General features: G+C 28.5%; 1 long non-coding RNA gene across 1 annotated transcript; it reads right to left on the bottom strand.

The window, feature by feature from the left end:
• Positions 1 to 210: 210 nt before the first annotated feature.
• Positions 211 to 3,045, bottom strand: LOC130676619 (uncharacterized). The gene is made up of 3 exons (XR_008991453.1): positions 2,915 to 3,045; positions 1,693 to 1,856; positions 211 to 1,240 (listed from the first exon to the last, which is right to left on the bottom strand). It is a non-coding gene; the product is annotated as an uncharacterized LOC130676619 (long non-coding RNA).
• Positions 3,046 to 18,382: the final 15,337 nt, after the last annotated feature.

The following is an 18,382-nucleotide window of genomic DNA, read 5'->3' on the forward strand; positions in this document are numbered from 1 at the left end:
TATTAATTTTAGTTAAAAATTAAAAACACTTTTTATATGAAATTATAATTCTTTGAAAATATCACAGGTGGAAGACTGAAATATAACAAAGGATTATTATTATTATTATTAAAATGAAGGAACAACGGCTTTACTGATCTGCTTTATTGACATCAATTTATTATTTTGCGGGTAACGTTTCGTCAATGGTAATTAACATCATATAGATATGGGTCTGAAGATGTTAATTACCATTAACGAAACGTTACCCGCAAAATAATAAATTGATGTCAATAAAGCAGATCTGTAAAGCCGTTGTTCCTTCATTTAAAAAATATAAAAGTCTGATCGTTTCAATAAACTCAACATAAAATAAATTATTATTATTATTTTTAGAAAATGAATGCTATCCTCAATGAATCAATAGATATTCGGTGGAAAAATAATTACGGTCACGATAAAATGTAGGAGGAAAGAAAGAGCATACAATAATTTTGGGGATAAATAATTGCGGATACAAGAGGGTAAATGTTTCCAATTGCAAGCATCAGCTAGTAACGCAATTCCTCTACTACAAAGATAACGATCGTAAATTGTGTTAGCCGTTTGAATCAAATGAGAGACTATCCGGTTCTCTTTGTTGTGGGAATTTTATCCCTACGTATTATCGTAATACTAAACAATTAACGGGTAAATTCCGTGTAATAGCATTAACTATCTCTCTGTCGTTCATTAGAGTCAGCAAGAGTCATAAAAAAAAACAATAATTATAATAATCACATAATGTCAACAGTGATAATGATAATAATGAAATAAATATATCTAGTGTATGTTTCATAACCGTAAATAATTGGCGCAAATATTCTTCAATTAATTTTAATTGCCGTGTTGGTGATCAATAAAATTTTTTAAAAACTACAGTCGTAAATTTAAAAGTTTGTTGCTCTGTAAGCGTCAGGAATTAAAATGTTGTCACTTCAATAAAAACATTTTTTGTAATTGACACTTACACGCGATTTTTAAGTGTAGAAGTTTTTTTTTAATTGCGCGGCGATAACTATTTTTAAATTAGTTTTTATTGGCTCTACGGTTCGAGTTCTTCTATTCCGGTGGTTATTATTCTTTAAATTTATTCAAATTCAGTATCTCCGGTGAATAATCGTTGCCCGGTATCGAGACGTCGATGACCTCCCAGCATCTTGTCTAGATATTCCGGTCGTCGAGTTAGTTACCTTCGACCCGTTGATTTCCTTTTGTGAATCTAAACCCAATGTCATTAACTTTAATATATACGTAATTTTTCAAAAATATAAAGTTTAAAAATAAAATTAAATAAAAATTTGCGGAGGGAACGCGGATTAAATTCAGAGTGAATGCGGATTTAAATGAAATCCGAATTCACTCCCAATTTTTTGCCAGTGTAATTTTTTTTTTAAATAATTAATTATTAAAATCTCATAAAATTATTTGATTAAAAAAAAAATAATAAGGAAAATTATCATGTCTACTGACTAAAGTTTGATGATGATTTTCGTGCCAAAAATAAAATATAAATAGACACAAAAGTACACATGCGGGCTTGTGACTTTAATTTATTTATTATTAACTGAATTAAATAATAATAATTTATCATAATTATCATGATTATTTAATTTTATTTTTAACTTTTACTAAATGGTATAAAAAAACCGCATTTTCAGCGCATCAACTCACCATTTGAATGAAAATTTATGTAATAATAAAACAATAAAAGTATGAAAGACATTAGTTTGTTAATTAGATCATAACGAGTTCCCAAAGCTCGTAAATCATCCATTAAATCTTACCAAGATATTTAACTATGAGACTGTCGTTAAAGTTTTAAATAATACATGACTCTGTAAAAACATATAAAATTTGTTAAATCACTATTACGTAGTAGTCTAAGTTTCGAGGCTTTTTATTTATTTATTTTTTTTTTCTTCAAGTTATTGCAGTTGCTAAGTTTATTTAACGTTTTTATTGAGCCAACGTAAAAATAGAGTTTATTCAAAACATTATTAGCATTTAGTTAAATAGTGAATTTTATTGTAAGAAGACTGTGTTAAACTTATAAGTTAATACAACAATACAACAAGGTCAAGGCTTGCTTGCCATTTGTCGTTAGTGTAAACACGTGTGTCTTTGAAATGAGTCCAATTTTAAAGACATTCTTTACTTAATTCAATTATACATATATTATATGTATATATATATTTTTTTTTTTTGTATTTTCAACTAAATAAATTATGTATGTATGTAAATATCATTCACAATCATTTAGGATAAATTAAAAAAAAAATTTTAATTATGGAGCTCAATTATAATTTTATTGGGTCACTTAAAATTTATCATTTACTTTAAAATTATTTTTAAAAATTCAAAATATTTTTTTTTATCACTTACTTATCAATCATATATTTGTCATAAAATTAAAAAAAAAAATTAACAGAAAATTTTTTTTTTCCATTTTCATTTTATTTTAAAATTTATAAAATTTTCAAAATTTCAATTTATTGATTTTTTCAACAAGACCTTTTTTGTAGGCCACTAAATTCTATGCAAAGTTGGTCTATAACTTTTTTATGCAACTCCAAAATTCAATCATCGAAAAATTTGTATCTGTAATTTTATATGAAAAATTTTGAAATTATAATTGAAGGCTGTAACAAAATAATTTTTTTTTTTTAATGAATAGTAAATGATTTCGTAAAGTGAGCATGAATATATACATACATATTTATTTTAATTTAATTTACTTGAAATAAATTTAAAGTGACACAACTTTATATATTTTTTAAATGAATAAAATAACTTTTGAAATAAAAGTTTGAAAGTTTAATCTCGAAAATTATAAAAAGCACTCGGGATAAGTTATTAGATTTTTTAATTCATTTAAAAATTATTATATACTTACATTTTATATAAAATAAAAACTTATTTATTTTTATAAAATATGACATGTCCCATTGGCCATTGGGACACTAGTAAGTAGAAGTGATAAATTTGGATCATGATCTTTAGGTGTAATTTAATGATTATAAATCAAGTAATAAGATGTCGTAGTATTTATCATAATAAAAATTAAATCGATACGATATTAACAATCGATAATCGACAGTTTATCATTTAAATTGATCGAGCGCGAGAAAATTTGAATGAAATCGTATCTGCAATTGGAGATTATCCGATTCAAAATTTTCTTTTGAGGTAGTAAATTTTTTGGCGAGGCAGAGATTAAAGTGTAATACTGATAACGTAAATAGAATGCGTATTTAAATACTGTAAAATTTATCGTTACAATATGATATCATAGAAGTAACAGATATTGGCTGTCGGCCAGTCCACTTTAGTTTGTCAGTACTCGGTTTAGTTCGGATATCACTTTTCCCTTGCGGTAAGTCGAGCTGAACGAATTGTCAAACGTTTGGACATGCAATCCGATAGGTGGCAGCTTTGGAAAATTAAACTTTTTAAAATAAAGTAACGTAATATATTTTTCGTGGCATTTAATAAATTTAAAAAAACGCCCTAGTGTTGAAAAAAACTTTTTTTTAAATTGTTTTGCTGCTTGATTGAAGTACAAAACGTCTTGATGAGACGAGATAAAGTTGGAAGATAAGAGATAATCGAAATGAACAAAAAAAAAAAAATATAAATAATGATAATAATAATAATAATAATGAAAATAAAACAAAGAAGTGTCATGCGAAGGACGAGGAAGTAAGTATGACCCAGTTAATGTGACCTATGGATGTTTCACTCTGGCCACGACTATTAATAATTGAATACGATGTTTCCGAGTTCAGCGATCGCACAATTTCCTTCTCATTTAAAATCTATTATCACAATTAATGTTAATTTTCAACATTGGCTACCGGCATTATCTAGTAATCGATGAGTCAAAAATATACTTATTTTATTCTTATCTCGCATTGATGATAAAAAATTAATTAATTAATTATAAAAATTATTTTTAAAAGATAATTAAATAGATAAAATATTAAATAAAAATTATTCCCCGATGGGCATGAACTGGCGTGTATCCTAATAAATTAAACGTGTCTGTTGAAGAAGGAGAATTAAATCGAAGGAGGGAAGAAGCCAGAGGAGTATGTGGGTCGAGAGGTCACACACAAAGTCCTCTCGTATCATATAAATTCAGACGGTATGACAACACTATATATATACGTACATACTCGTACACATACAAAGTGAATGCTTGGTTGGCTGGAAAATTTACCAATATACGCATATTCAATTCTCGTTTGCTGCTTTGATATAATTCATAGGCATTAATTGCGACGTTATTTGAAAATGCGTGTATTTAGATTCATCTGAATGATACTATTTCAACATATATTCTAAATAAATATATATATGTATGAAGTCATTAAACATTTATGTACATTAATAGTTCCATTTTCACGGACCGTCATCTCATTCTACAGCTGGTAGAAAATATCACTATCAAGTTTTAGGTTTAACTCACTTGTGATGACATTTAATTAGTTCACTCACGAGACAAATATATAAATTTGTATATTTATTTTGTTTAGAAGGTAAAATGGAAGACTAGAAAAAAATTCGCTTTTTCTTATCCTAATTTTTTTTTTTAATTTTTGAAAAAATGGGGTGGGATCAAAAGTCAAGAAATTTTTTTTTTATAATTATAAAAAAAAATTTTTAATGAAGTCTTGTAATTCGAGTCCATCTCTAATTTGAAATAATAATTTTTTTCTTTTGATAATATATAAATATATGTATATATATATAAATTTTGAATAGTTCTTGGCGATAAAAAAAAAGGAAATAATAAATAATTTATAAAAAAAATCAATAAATAAATAAAAATACCATTAATCCATAGTAAAAGTCATAGAGTCAAGATCGTCTCAAGAATTCTTCAGGTTAAAGTGAAGATAGAAAAGATAACTATAAAAAATTCAGTCTAAACTCAGTATGATAATAAGAACAAAGAAATAGGGGTTGTTGAATACAAGGGTAAGCATATAGGATGATCGCCGGGTGAAGAAGTAGTGTAGCATCAGTATGAGTTGTAGCAGTAGTAGAAGTAGTAGTAGTAGTAGTATAAGTAGAGATCTGGTGTACAGATGTAGGAGAAGTAAAGGGAGAAGCAGAGAACCTTAAGAGGCACGAGAGATATGGGTCAGAGGATGGACCGGACAGAATATTGATCCGCGGGGTTGCGACGCGATAGCTGTCTGCCGGTGCTGTATCGCCTATCCACGCTACAGGAAAACGGATACGTGGCTAAAACGTGCTCCGACGCACTGTAACTACTCTATTACATATATATATATTTTTTACTCCTGCAGACTTTAAACGGTATGACGCGATCTGTACAACTGGTTCTGCGACTGCTGCAGCTACTGGCTCCGGTATTATTAAAGCCGATGCTATTGATACAGGACAGTACTGGGCAATAAAACTGGTATTCGATGTAAAAAATAACCGATAAACGGGATAGTAGTGACAAGTAGTGACAACGCACTTGCACTTGTGTTCATCTGACCGATGACACGCCTCGTTTCATTCTCGTTGACACTCTATTATCCGTTGAGACACTTTACTTGGTATAGTACACGTGCACGTGGATATCATTCCTGCCTCAACTACTTTTCTCCCTCTCTATCTCTCTCTTTCTCATTTTATCTCTCCCTCTCTCTCTCTTTCTCTCTCTATCGCCATATCACACATATCTAGTTACGTTTTTGACTGCTAAATTAAAGGATCAATTTCCCAATGGGTTTTACTTTTATATACATATATATATCTATATATATATATATATATATATATATATATATGTATCTACACCCACACTATGGTATATACAGAAAAAAATATGCAATATAAACTGTACTCTATACCATAGTTTGGTTACTCTGTTCTTGTTGTATTCGATATAGATCTTTTTATATACACCGACTCTATATCGTTATTTTTTAATTATTTTTATATATTTTTTTACGTTAAAATAAACAAAAAAAAGTATTTAAATTAAATTTATTTTATTATATTTATCTCGGGGGAATAAAATAAAATATTCGTTTGTTCTGCTGATTTTTTTATGAAAAAAAAAGAAAAAAAAATTTATTGATTAAATTAACTATTTTGTTAATTAATTTTAAACGTCTAATATTTATTCTGTTAATGCTATTCGTTTTTATTTAATAGCTACACTATTGTTATAGTGATAACTTTACGATAATATGATTAGTCAGTAATTGATAAATAGTTTTTATCTGATTTTAAAATTTTATTGCCGTAATCCGCTTTAATATTTATTGGTTGCATAATCGAAATTATGTTGCAACCATTTTAATTTATATGACAAAAAATACAGGAATTAGTGAATTAATTAAATAAATTAAATAATCAGTTTAATAATTTTGAGATAAAAAAATATAGGGGAGGGCTGGGCGAATTTTTGAAAAAATATTTTTAATAATTTAATTTTTTTAAGGTTTCAAGTTTGAAATTTATTACTAATCATATTTTTTATCTGAATTTATATGTACACGGAAAAAAAATAGTAGTGGCTACTCTCTGGGATAGTACTGAGTACTTTCTGTAAAAAAAAAAAAATTTCAGACAGTACTGTATGCTATCTAGACTATATCCACTAATTTCTGGATAGTACTGAGTACTATCCCGGACAGTAGTGAATATAGTCTAGATAGTAGTGGATACAGTATAGATAGCATACAGTACTGTCTAAAATTTTTTTTTTACAGAAAGTACTCAGTACTATCCTAGAGAGTAGCCACTACTATTTTTGTTCCGCGTAGGTAACGATATTTTTTAAATTTCGTTAAAACAAAAAGAATAATAGTTATTATTTTTATGAAAATTAAAAATTTTTCGTAATTTTTCTTAACGTCAAAAATAAAAGATCTAGAATAACAAATTTAATTTTTTTCTTGATATCTTTATTTTATTTGACCCTCAAAAAAAAATTTACTCAATGGACAAATACATAAAGTACGAGAAGTCTTAAGAGACCTACTCTCTAAAAACGAATTAGTGAAAATCACGTGACAATCACTATTTGGCAGTGAATAGTCACTTATTGCTAGTGAAAAGTATACCACTGTTTGAATTAGTGACATACTTTTCACTAGTAAACAGTGAATAGTCACTATTTCCACTGTTTCAAATTTAAAAGAGTAGTTTGTTTTGTTCAGATTTAAAATTAAGGCCTAATATTGCGTCGCGACGAAACCCAAACAGAACTGATACGTTGCAAGTTCCATTTGCACGTACAAATGCATATTTTAATTCTTTATTGTAACAGGTTGTAGACTTTGGTATGCGTTGCCACCGAGTATAACCTTATCAGAAACTTTAGTTGAATTCAGAGAAAAATGTTATTTATATTTGTTAGAAAGAGAGAAGAATGGGCTAGATGTATTGAGTGATCTTAAATAATTAAAGTTGATGTCTGTGAGATTAAAACTAATCATAATTATGATTATATTATAAGTTAATTATTGTTTCAAAATAACCGTTATTATTATTTTAATTGTTATAAATTATATGTAACTTGATAATTAGAGATTTATGATCATATGGAGCAGCAGCTTCCTGATCGATAATTTAAATAAATAAATAAATAAGATTTATTAAAAAAAAAAATATATATATATATGTATATATATATACATATCATTTGTTAAAATTAATGATGAGTAATGAAACTTAAATATGTGTCGACTAGTTATCTTATTTGTGTTGAGAATAACGATGAAATTTCGCGATATGAATGAGACTCACGCATCAACCAAGTTTGTAAAATATATATATATGTATATGTGTATATATACCAATATGGAGTAAAGGCTTCCAGTTGTTGGTTGTTGTTATTGTCGTCGTTATCGAATCAAGACAATTAAGTTCGACGAACTTGTACGCTGGCACTTTCACGCGGATCTTTGTGCCAGAGTTCTTATCTATTTATTATTATAAATGTATAAATATACATAGTCATATTTATATTAAATATGTACATAATATAATACATATTAATATTTATTTACATTAAAAACGTTAAGCACGAATTATACTATTGAAAGAATGACGAGAGTTAGTGATAAGTTGATAAGGAAACAGAGTCACGTTCGAGGTCATCACAGTAATTCATTTAACGTCTTACTATTTTACTCGTATGATTTTATTTTTTTATTTTTCTTTTATTTTTTTTACTATTATCTCAATGTAATTTACTTTTGCATTAGTGTCCAACAAATATTTATTCTACGAGCATTCAATTTGGAGCTTTTATAACTCATGGCCGTCGTGTTATTTTAAATAATTCAATATCAAATATATTTACCTTCAGTTTTAATTTTTAATGCTCACATTTTTTCATCAGTACGTTTATTTTTAAAATTTCAAATTATTAATAAATTAATTTTTTTATCTCTTCAAATTTCGAATTATAAAAAGAAGAAAATAAACATAAATTAAAATTTAATACTGCAAGCAATCAAATTTAAATTCATTTTTTATAAAATTTATTTAAGGTGATTGTAAAAAAAAAAATATTTTTAATTGAAAAAATTCAATACTCGAGGGGAAAAAAAATTTAATTCACTTAATGAAAACGTTGTGTTAAAAAAAAAAAATAATAATGTTGGAATTTCTTTACAAACTGCAACATGCATCATAACTCTAGCGTAACATAAATGGAGCATTCCCGATACTTGAGAGAACAAAAAAAAAATTTATAAATAATAGATACAAAATGTAATGAGATAAAAACAATATAATAAAAGTGATAAAAAAAACAATAAATAAATAAAATCACGAACGAGTGTATAGAAACTTGAATGTTCTAGTCACACGAGAGGCGTGCGAGTGCCACGCGAGTTTTTTACACGTACAAAACAAGTATATATAGGACTGGTAAGTATTCAAGTACCCCAGCAAGACTATAAGATCACGATGGATAAAAATAGTACAGTATTTCTTAGCCATAGTCGGATTTGTTGCGCGCATCAGAACGGTAACGAGAAATTCGAGATCAACTTCAATTAAATTATTCTCAACTTCTTTGTACTTCATCCCGTACATCAGTCGGTCTTTTTTTACCTCGACTGCATTATAAAATAAAATACAACAGAGATAAATAAAACGAAGTGAAGCTTCAAAGGACAGAGGTAAATAGTATAGTAACAGGGACGTGACGATGAGCAACGAACTGCAGAATGTTTTCAGTACCTCACTACTCCTATTGTCATTTTTTTCCTCATTTTTTTACGTTTTTTATTTTTAAACAAAGCTATTTGCATGCTATGACATTTCTCTTCAATACATTAATCCATTCAATTTTTTATCTCCGTAGTTTTCTCCTCCACATCCACTATAAATGACTGAACATTTTATTTACACTTATATATTTATATATAAAATCTATTGAATAATAAATTTATTTGGTATCTAACAAATTTTCTATTCATAACCGGCCACTTATGTGATTTATTTTATGAATAGAATAAAAGCAACTAAAAAATTTATAGTTTCACTTGTAAATATACTATACTATATATCCGTAACTTTTTCTATTATATTATATATTAATTCATTATATTTAAATAATTTTTTCTCTTCATTGAAGTTAAGAAACTTAGTTTCAAAAATTTTCTTCCATGAAATTGATAAAAATTTGGGAAAATGAAATTGAAAATTCATTTATTAAACAGAAAAGAAGAATTTTTTTAGACAAGCAAAATTTTGCAATATGAAATGAAAATTAAAATTTTCTTAGGACGGGTAAAAATTTTCTTGACGCGAGTAAAAGTTTTTTGCGGTAAGAAATCCTTTTTTTCTGTGTAGCTTCAAAAATATGGAAGAGAAATCTTTCGTTATTTTCAAAATCTATAATGCCCGCGGTTTCTTAACTACTTCACTATTTTCGTTTATCTTCGAACTTAATCAAAGTCATCGTTTTAAAATTTGTTGCAAGTTTTATTGCGGTCTGTTAAAAATTGGGAGTGAAATCGAAGCGAATGTGAATTTTAATTCAATCCAACTTCACTTCGTCTTTCAGAGTTCAGGAGTTTTACAAAAAAAATCACTCCATTTACGGAGCAAATAAGGAGTTTTTTTTTCAGTGGGTAATTTCGAAGTGATATGCTCCGAGGGTTTTTAATAAAAAAACAGTCATCTACTTTGAATTCCCACCAAATTTACTCCGGATTTGATCCGCATTAACTCCGGAAATTTTTGACAGCAGGTGCGATCGTGGTGATAATTAATGCGCCTCATTATATATGTATATAAATTTGATAACCAACGGTATATACGGTGTCTACTTATGACGAATACTTATAATAAATTTTATAGTTCGGAGTTTAGCATTTACAGAAGAAATTTTACGTGAAACTGTGAAGCTAAACGGAAAAATAGGAGTGGAAAAATTTAAATTTTAGTCCAAAAACAGAGCTCTCGTATGAAAAACTTTATTACAGTTTGCACTGTAATAATTGAGACTACTTCTTATAATAAAGTATAATTACGATTATAGATACCAAATTTTACAGTTCCTACCACAAAATGTGAAGGTTGAAAACTTGTTTGCTATTAAGAACTGGAAAAAGTCTTCTATGAAACCGTAACGTCTCAGCAATAATATAATTTTTACAGTTTCGGGTTATATGCGATACGCTTCTACGAAATTGTAGCTTTAATGGTTTACTTTTTTCCAATGGCGCTTTTATGGACGATAAATTTTTCAACGGTGAATTTAAAAATTTTATTAGTTATATATTCTTACCAATAGACGAAAGTATAAGAAAAATATTCCATAGAGCTTACCTGAAACAAATAAATAAAAAATCTAAATTAGTTGATATTAATTATTTGTATTGTTAGGGCGCTTATATTTAATTATGTTATTCTAGTGATTGCGAATGGTGTTGAGAAGACATCTGAGTAATTCCGTTGAGGAAACTTTATTGGGAAATAAGATTATGGGGATGTACGAGCAAAATGTCTTGATTGATAGAAATCGTGAGACATTTTTTACTCACTAGAAAATAAACCTCTTACGCTTAATAAATAAATAAAAAATTCAAATGTAATTGAATTTTAAAAAACTCTGATATTTTTTTAATAAAAAAAAAAACTGCGGGTATTTGAAATTGAAAATATATAAAATTTATAATCCTGCAGTTAATCAGGCTCAAAAATTTTAAGGCTGATTTTAAAAAAAGAGGCAAAGCGAAAAAAAAATATATTATTTGGATTATAGAGAACGTCGGGAAATCTCTTGGCAATGCATCTGCTGGAGGAGTGAAAATCAGCGGAAAAATAAAAAAAAATGATATGATGAAGAAGAAAAATAGAGAAAAGCTGATGGAAAAAAGAAGAGTTTTGAGTTGAAGGCGAGAATGGATTTTGTGGACGCACGCGCGAATACATCGATTGGGTTGGGATGTAGACCCGCGTTGCAGGATTTTCTCTGAATCGCCTACAAGACTTAGTCGACTTTTGAGACTCGACTGGCTATTATTGTTATTGTTGTTGTTGTATTCAATGGGCTTTAACGCACCACCATTTAATACACACATCTAATAACTTAAACAATTTAATTAAAATAAATTTTTATTTTGTGTAATCCAATTACTTAACTTTTAAACCAGAACTTTGCTGTCATTTTTTTTGTTGGAAAAATTCAAGTCATTTCTTGGATAAGTTTTATACGTAATATCCAAGTTTAATTTAAAAACAGTGACTTGAAAAGAGGATTGAAATAAAAAATTATATAAATGATGCGATGACTGACAAACTTTACTTTTTCTTTACAAAAAAAAAATTTTTAAATTATCTTTCAAAACTTCTTTGATAAAATTTTTCGACCTGATTTTCTCCCCCATAAATTTATCAATGAGACTTAAGAATTCGTAAGACAAAGACATGGATTACAAAATTGAGTCACAATAATATTCATAAAAATTAAGCGGCATGCAAAAAAAAAATAGTACATGCAGTGAATAAAGAAATCCTAACGTTAGAAGGCTGGTAGTATATTGATCCGACTGCAGGCTCCATCTCTCAGTAAAAATACGAGCCTGTGGTTCATAATTTAAATCATTTTATTTAATTACTCGGTACTTAATAATTAATTTTTTTCTTCATTAAACATCTTCATGCATGTATTATTATGAGAATTTATAAAATGACGTCTATCCGTCATAATTAAAATCTACCGCGACCTTATTTATAATTATTGCTATTTCTTTTTTTTTTTTATTTATGGTTTTTTTCTTCTCTGATATTAAGCTACTAATAGAAGCGTGATTATGCTTTCCATTAATAACCAGACATTGGTCATAGCAAAGCTCGCCCTATAATTCACCGCGTCCTTGGATTTCCACGTAAACTGATTCACCTGTTGATGCATACCCAAGGACTTAGATAGTCCCAAGGACGAGATTGCGACTCGTGTTATTTTAAAATAAAATATAAAATCTCCATGTAACTTATAAATTATTTTTTAAATTCATTAAAAAAAACGTATTTTAATTTTCAATGGGGAGGTAAAAAGTACAGAGAAGACAGGGGGCAAAATTAAAAAATATATATATTTATACTCAATAATATATATAGTGAATTTTTGTTGAAAGCTTTGTGACGTAAGTAGCAACACAATGACATTACTCAACATCAAGCAGAACTAGGCAGTTGTGTGTGTGGTTTATGTAGTAAGAACAGAACCGTTTGTGACAACCACCAGGCAAACTTGGGTCTAAAAGCTCGTGCCCTACCCCGAGCCCTCGAAGTTTCAAACCCAACATTAAACGTTATACTACTGAACTACTGTTTTGGTGTTCTGTCCGGCCGTCGACCGTAATTTAAGATTTAACAGCCGCTGATATATATATTAAAGTGTCTTGTTATTATCATTGTCGGTACTTGTACTCCTGAGGATTCCATGTCACTTTCAATTAAGCGAGACAAAATTAGAAATAATTCCCATGGGGTCAACTAACAATACTATTATTATTAATTTTTTATAAATTCATCAATCAGCAAACTAATCTTATCAATACTTTGATTCAACACTTAACACTTTTTTTTTTGTTAAAAAAAAAATGTGTAATCAAAATAGGAGGAATAATTTCACGTGAGTGAATGAGTCAAAATGTATCTGAAGATCGGAACGTTTTTCGCGTAACGAAAATTAAAAAAATTTATGTAATTTGACTGCTTAAAGGGGTAATTTGGGGTGGCAATTTTCGGCTGACTTTTTAGCACCCATGCGAAACATTTCGGAAATCTAGATCCGGTAGATTTTTTATTTTTTATTTTCGTTTCGCGAAAAACGTTCGGATCTTCAGGTACACGAGTCAAAATAAAAATTTCGACGGTACACTGTAAAAAATTGTGAGTAAATTCGGAGTGATTACGGATTTTATTTAAATCCGAATTCATTCTGTCACTCGAAGTTCTGGAGTTTTGATAAAAAATCACTCCGCATAGGGGTAAATAGGGAGTTTTTTTTTCAGGAGTGATCTGGATTTTACTTAAATCCGCATTCACTCTGATTCGGAGTCTTAATATCAAAATAAACTCTTTTTAGGACTGAATTTTACTCCGAACCGGAGTTTAAATATTAAAATGAACTTCCGCTCGGAGTAAATTCCACTCGGAGGGGATTAAATCAATAAACAGTCATCCGCTCCGCATTTACTCCGGATTTACTCTGCTAATTGTTTCAGTAAAAAAAAAAAAATAAATTACAAAATTGAAAAATAAAAAATTAACGACATAAATTGAGAAACATAGGCCGACGATCGGTGTATTTAAACAGAGTAACTGGGTATATAGCCAAGCCAAATGTAGTTGGCCATCCGGCCAAATGAGTTTGTTTGTGTCTATTATTATACTCCAGCCGGCCGTGAGCCACGGCCCACTACTACCAACCTAAAATTACATATATATATACATATATATGTGGAGTAAGTAAACGATAGGATAGACGCGTCGATTGTGGTGAGAATGCCTGCAATATTCTCTACTCTACTCAATTCTACTCTCCTATCCGGGTGTCCAGGAGATCTCGACGACCAAGTGACTTGACTACTCTACTTAGACTGCTTCCACTCGAATTCAACCCTATACTACACTACACTAGGAAGTCCGGCAGTTTAACATACTCGTTCGATAACCGGTCTTGTTCCTGTTAAATATGTTTTGCTTCTTCCTTTTATAAATATTTTATTTTTATGCTCAATAAATAAAATCTTTAGTATCATTTAATTATTATACTTTTTCAACTTGATCCATTTTTCTCGAAATACACCCGCTAATTTTTTCATAAGTGATTAAATTAAAGGAATAAATGGAGGGTTCGCTGTCAACTCTTTAGAAGTTTAAAAAAAAAAAATTGTAGTTTGTCGTCCAGCTTCCAAAAACGAGTTCTGAAACTTTTCGGTAATTATATGGGAGTAGAGCTGATTCTATTTTGGGCGGCAAAAATAAATAAATAAAAAATTTTTATTTTTACCTCGAAAGTTTTTATTGAAAAATAATTGAAGGCTAAAAATTTTTGAATTCCCATTTATTGTGTTCGTGGGAAAAAAAATGTAACATTTGTTTACTTTAGTGTAGGAAAGGCGACGTGGATTTTTTTTAATAAAAAATAAAATACTTAACACTAATTTGTTACAAACTAATTGAGGATAATTTGAATGTTGATATAAAAATAAGGTGTGCGGTGTGTATTTATATTTAATTAAATATACTACAAGATTATTTAGTGATATGACTCTTCATTGGCGTGGTTTTATGCATCAACTTGTTCACAGCACATCTGTCTTTCCACATGTGCTACTCACGTGGCCCCCAACTAACGTCATCCCACGCATGATTGTGTGTGACCAAGTGGTTAGTTTATTCACCAGATAAATTAATTACTCTTACACTTATTATTATTATATTTATTTATTTATCTTATTATTTGTTACAAGTGTTGGAAGAAATAATCATCTGGCTGTAATTACACTCATTTGTTACCAGCCCTCCCCCCTTTTTATCGACTTGATGATAAGAAATAATTCAATACACGTACTTGTGAAATATATATTTGGTATTCAATATTTGTGACGAAATATATGATGAATAAATGATAATTTTTTTTAGTATTTGTAATAAAAAAAAATATTAATATGAATTTACGGGATATTTATTGCTTCGTATGTTGATGCAATGGAAAAATTTCCGGTGGAAAAAAAATATTTAGGGGAGGGTGGGGCAGAGCGGCCCCCATGGGGCAGAGCGGCCCCCCTGAAATTTTGACCGAAAAAATTTTTTTTTTTTTTTCGACTAATTACTATAAATCCGATATGTTTGCGCATTTTTACCCCTACGCATGACATTTGGGGCAAAATGGACAAGCCCAAAATTTTGAAAAAGTGATTTTTTCATATTTTTATCGTCAAATTAAAAAAAAATTATTATAATTCCACATTTCTAGCCCTACGCATAACACCTGGGGCAAAATAGACCAGCCGAAACTTCCGAAAAAATTATTTTTTCATATTTTTCGGCCGTTTCTCTATGTAAGAGGCAAATTTGGTCACTAAAAATTTATAAAAATAAAATTTTTTTTTTTAGTTGATAAATTTTTGAAATAAAGTAAAATTATAGAATTGATTTTTTTTTTTATTAAATAACAATTAGTAATTAAGGTAATCGAGAGTGAACGATTTTTTACGCTTTAAAAAATTTTTTTCGAGTAATATAAAACCAAAAATAGTTGTCAAGAGAAAGAAATACATTCTTAATGATGAAAACAATTTAAAAAAAAAAAAAACGAAAAAAAAAATTTTTTTTATCACTTTTTGAAGGGGGGCCGCTCTGCCCCACAAAAAAAAAAAAAATTTTTTCAGAATTTTGGCAAAATGTCCATAAATTTGTTCGAAATAGGACAAAAGTAAAGTGATCTTATGGTTGAAAGCCACAAAAAATAATAATTGGCTTAGGGGGGCCGCTCTGCCCCACTCTCCCCTATATATTTTTGAATAAATAATTGATTTTGACTAAATATTTGATGAATTCATTATTGATTATTTTAATAATTTATAATTATAACTCAAATATAAGCGATTTTTTCGACGAATTGTAAATTATAAACGAATTTTGAATAATTTACGTTAAAATTTGCTCGACACTTTTCCAATAATTATTTAATTTACATTAAAATATAACGAATCAAAAGAACAAAATCTTCCATAATTCTCATATTTTCAGAGGAATAAAAAATATGAATGTACATTTTTTTTTATATAATTAAAATTAACATCAATAACTGCAGGTCTTTGGTGTAAAAAAGAATAAATAGTCCAAATTTTTTATGAATATTTTGAAAATGTCTCACAAGCAAGTAGATTTACAGGTACGATTACTTGCAGCTAACCTACTATTCTAGTTTAAATTAAAGATTTAAATACAAGCAAGCACGGGTATATATTTCTGAATTTCTCTCAATCTCATAAAATTAACCCGGGAGTCTGCAGCAACTGAAGCCATTTGGCAACTTCTTAGCCTCTACCTATTAACGTCAACTTACAGAATATACCTTTATCATCAGCTAAAAAGTTTTATCCACATGCATAATATACAAGCATATAAACCCACACATAAATGTATATGAAACTTAAATGACCTTGCTTCATGAATAATTTATATCATTAACACCTTGTTAGAAATTTTGTCAACTCACGACCGTTAAATTTCACAAGACAAAGACAATAAATAATGTATTGAATTTTAAGTTGCATCGAGTTTTTTACCCCTGCTCTTTTCCGCGATTTTTTTTTAAACTATTCTGTCTTATTTCTCCTTTTTTAAAACTTGAACAATAAAAATATATACCAAGATCATAAAAGTTTGCCCAGCTGCGACCAGCTGCATTGACTACCGCAGTCATATATTACCAGACACCGGATCAAAAGCTCACTGAAAAGATGAACCCTATTTTTCGTTCTCCTCAACACTGAACTGTAAACTTTTATTTTTATTACTAACACACATACTGTCGAAGGGATTATAAAAGTTTTCTCAAACTTCCGTCAATTACTGAGATCATTAATAACTATAAGCATATATATGTTAGTATATTGTTGAATATTAGGGTGGCTCAAAATAAATTGATTTTTTTATGTAACTCTCACTCTTCGAAAAGTCTGTGCATTAAAAAAAAAAAATTCCCACTGAATTTTAGTTGGAAACTTCAAGTTTCAGAGATCACTCAAGACATTAATTTTTGAATTTTATATATTTTTTGAGCGACCTGCAAATGAGGTGACAAATTTTGATAGTTAATTATTATGTAGTTAACATGTACCGTAACAGAGAAAAAATTTGATTTTTTTAAATATTCTCAAGATGTTCGAAATTCTCGAGCGATTTTTTAAACTGAACACTGAGACAAAAATAACTTTTGTAAAAACAATATTTTCTTGAGTAGTAAATTTTAAAAAATCAGTGCATTATTAGTGTCATATCCAACTTGAGGAATAATTTTCTTCACAGAAAAAAATCAAAATTTACTTACACCATTTTCAAAAAGAACATCAGTAGATTTTGAACTAAACGTAGATTTCTCCGATTAAGAAAATCATTTTAAATGAAATCTTCAAATTTTGATAACAAAAATATATAGGAGTGAAAATTTTCAATAGCAAATTTTACTGTAGGAAGAAAATAAGACGTTTTTAAAGGTAATTTTTTATCTCTGCGAAAGTTTTGGCTTCAAATTGAGAAATTTTTGTCACCCCTCTAAATATATATACATAGGGAAGGGGCAAAACGGGGTACTTAAGAAAATACCAAGTTTTCGAGGACTCAAATACACTGAATATTTTTTTTTTAATGATATTCAAAATAGAAAAAATTTTCAGTTACCGGTAAAAAAAAAAATTTTCATTTCTGCGGGCAAAATGGGGTACCCCCTAAAAAAGGTAAAAAAAAACTTTCTGGATTTTAAATGAATTCGATCAAGTTAAACTTTTTTGCAAGTAATTTACATAAAAAAAAATTATATTTTACATTATTATTGGATACAAAAGAAGAAAAACAAATTTTTAATAGTTTTTATCATAAAACAAGTCATTAATATTTTGCAACTGACCATTGATTTTTGAAAAAGTTTAACAAAAAAAATTCAAAATAAAGCTCAATTATATTTACAAAAGTCATTTTGAAATGTTTAAAAACCATTTAAAATATAAAATTTTTTTTTTACAAAATTCTGGGGGTACCCCCTTTTGCTCTCCCTTCCCTTATATCGTTTTTCGGTTGAACGTAAAATTTTAGAAAGTGATCGGATACTACGATAGCTATAATTTAACCT

Source organism: Microplitis mediator, chromosome 10, assembly GCF_029852145.1.
Source record: "Microplitis mediator isolate UGA2020A chromosome 10, iyMicMedi2.1, whole genome shotgun sequence".
Taxonomy (NCBI): domain Eukaryota; kingdom Metazoa; phylum Arthropoda; class Insecta; order Hymenoptera; family Braconidae; genus Microplitis; species Microplitis mediator.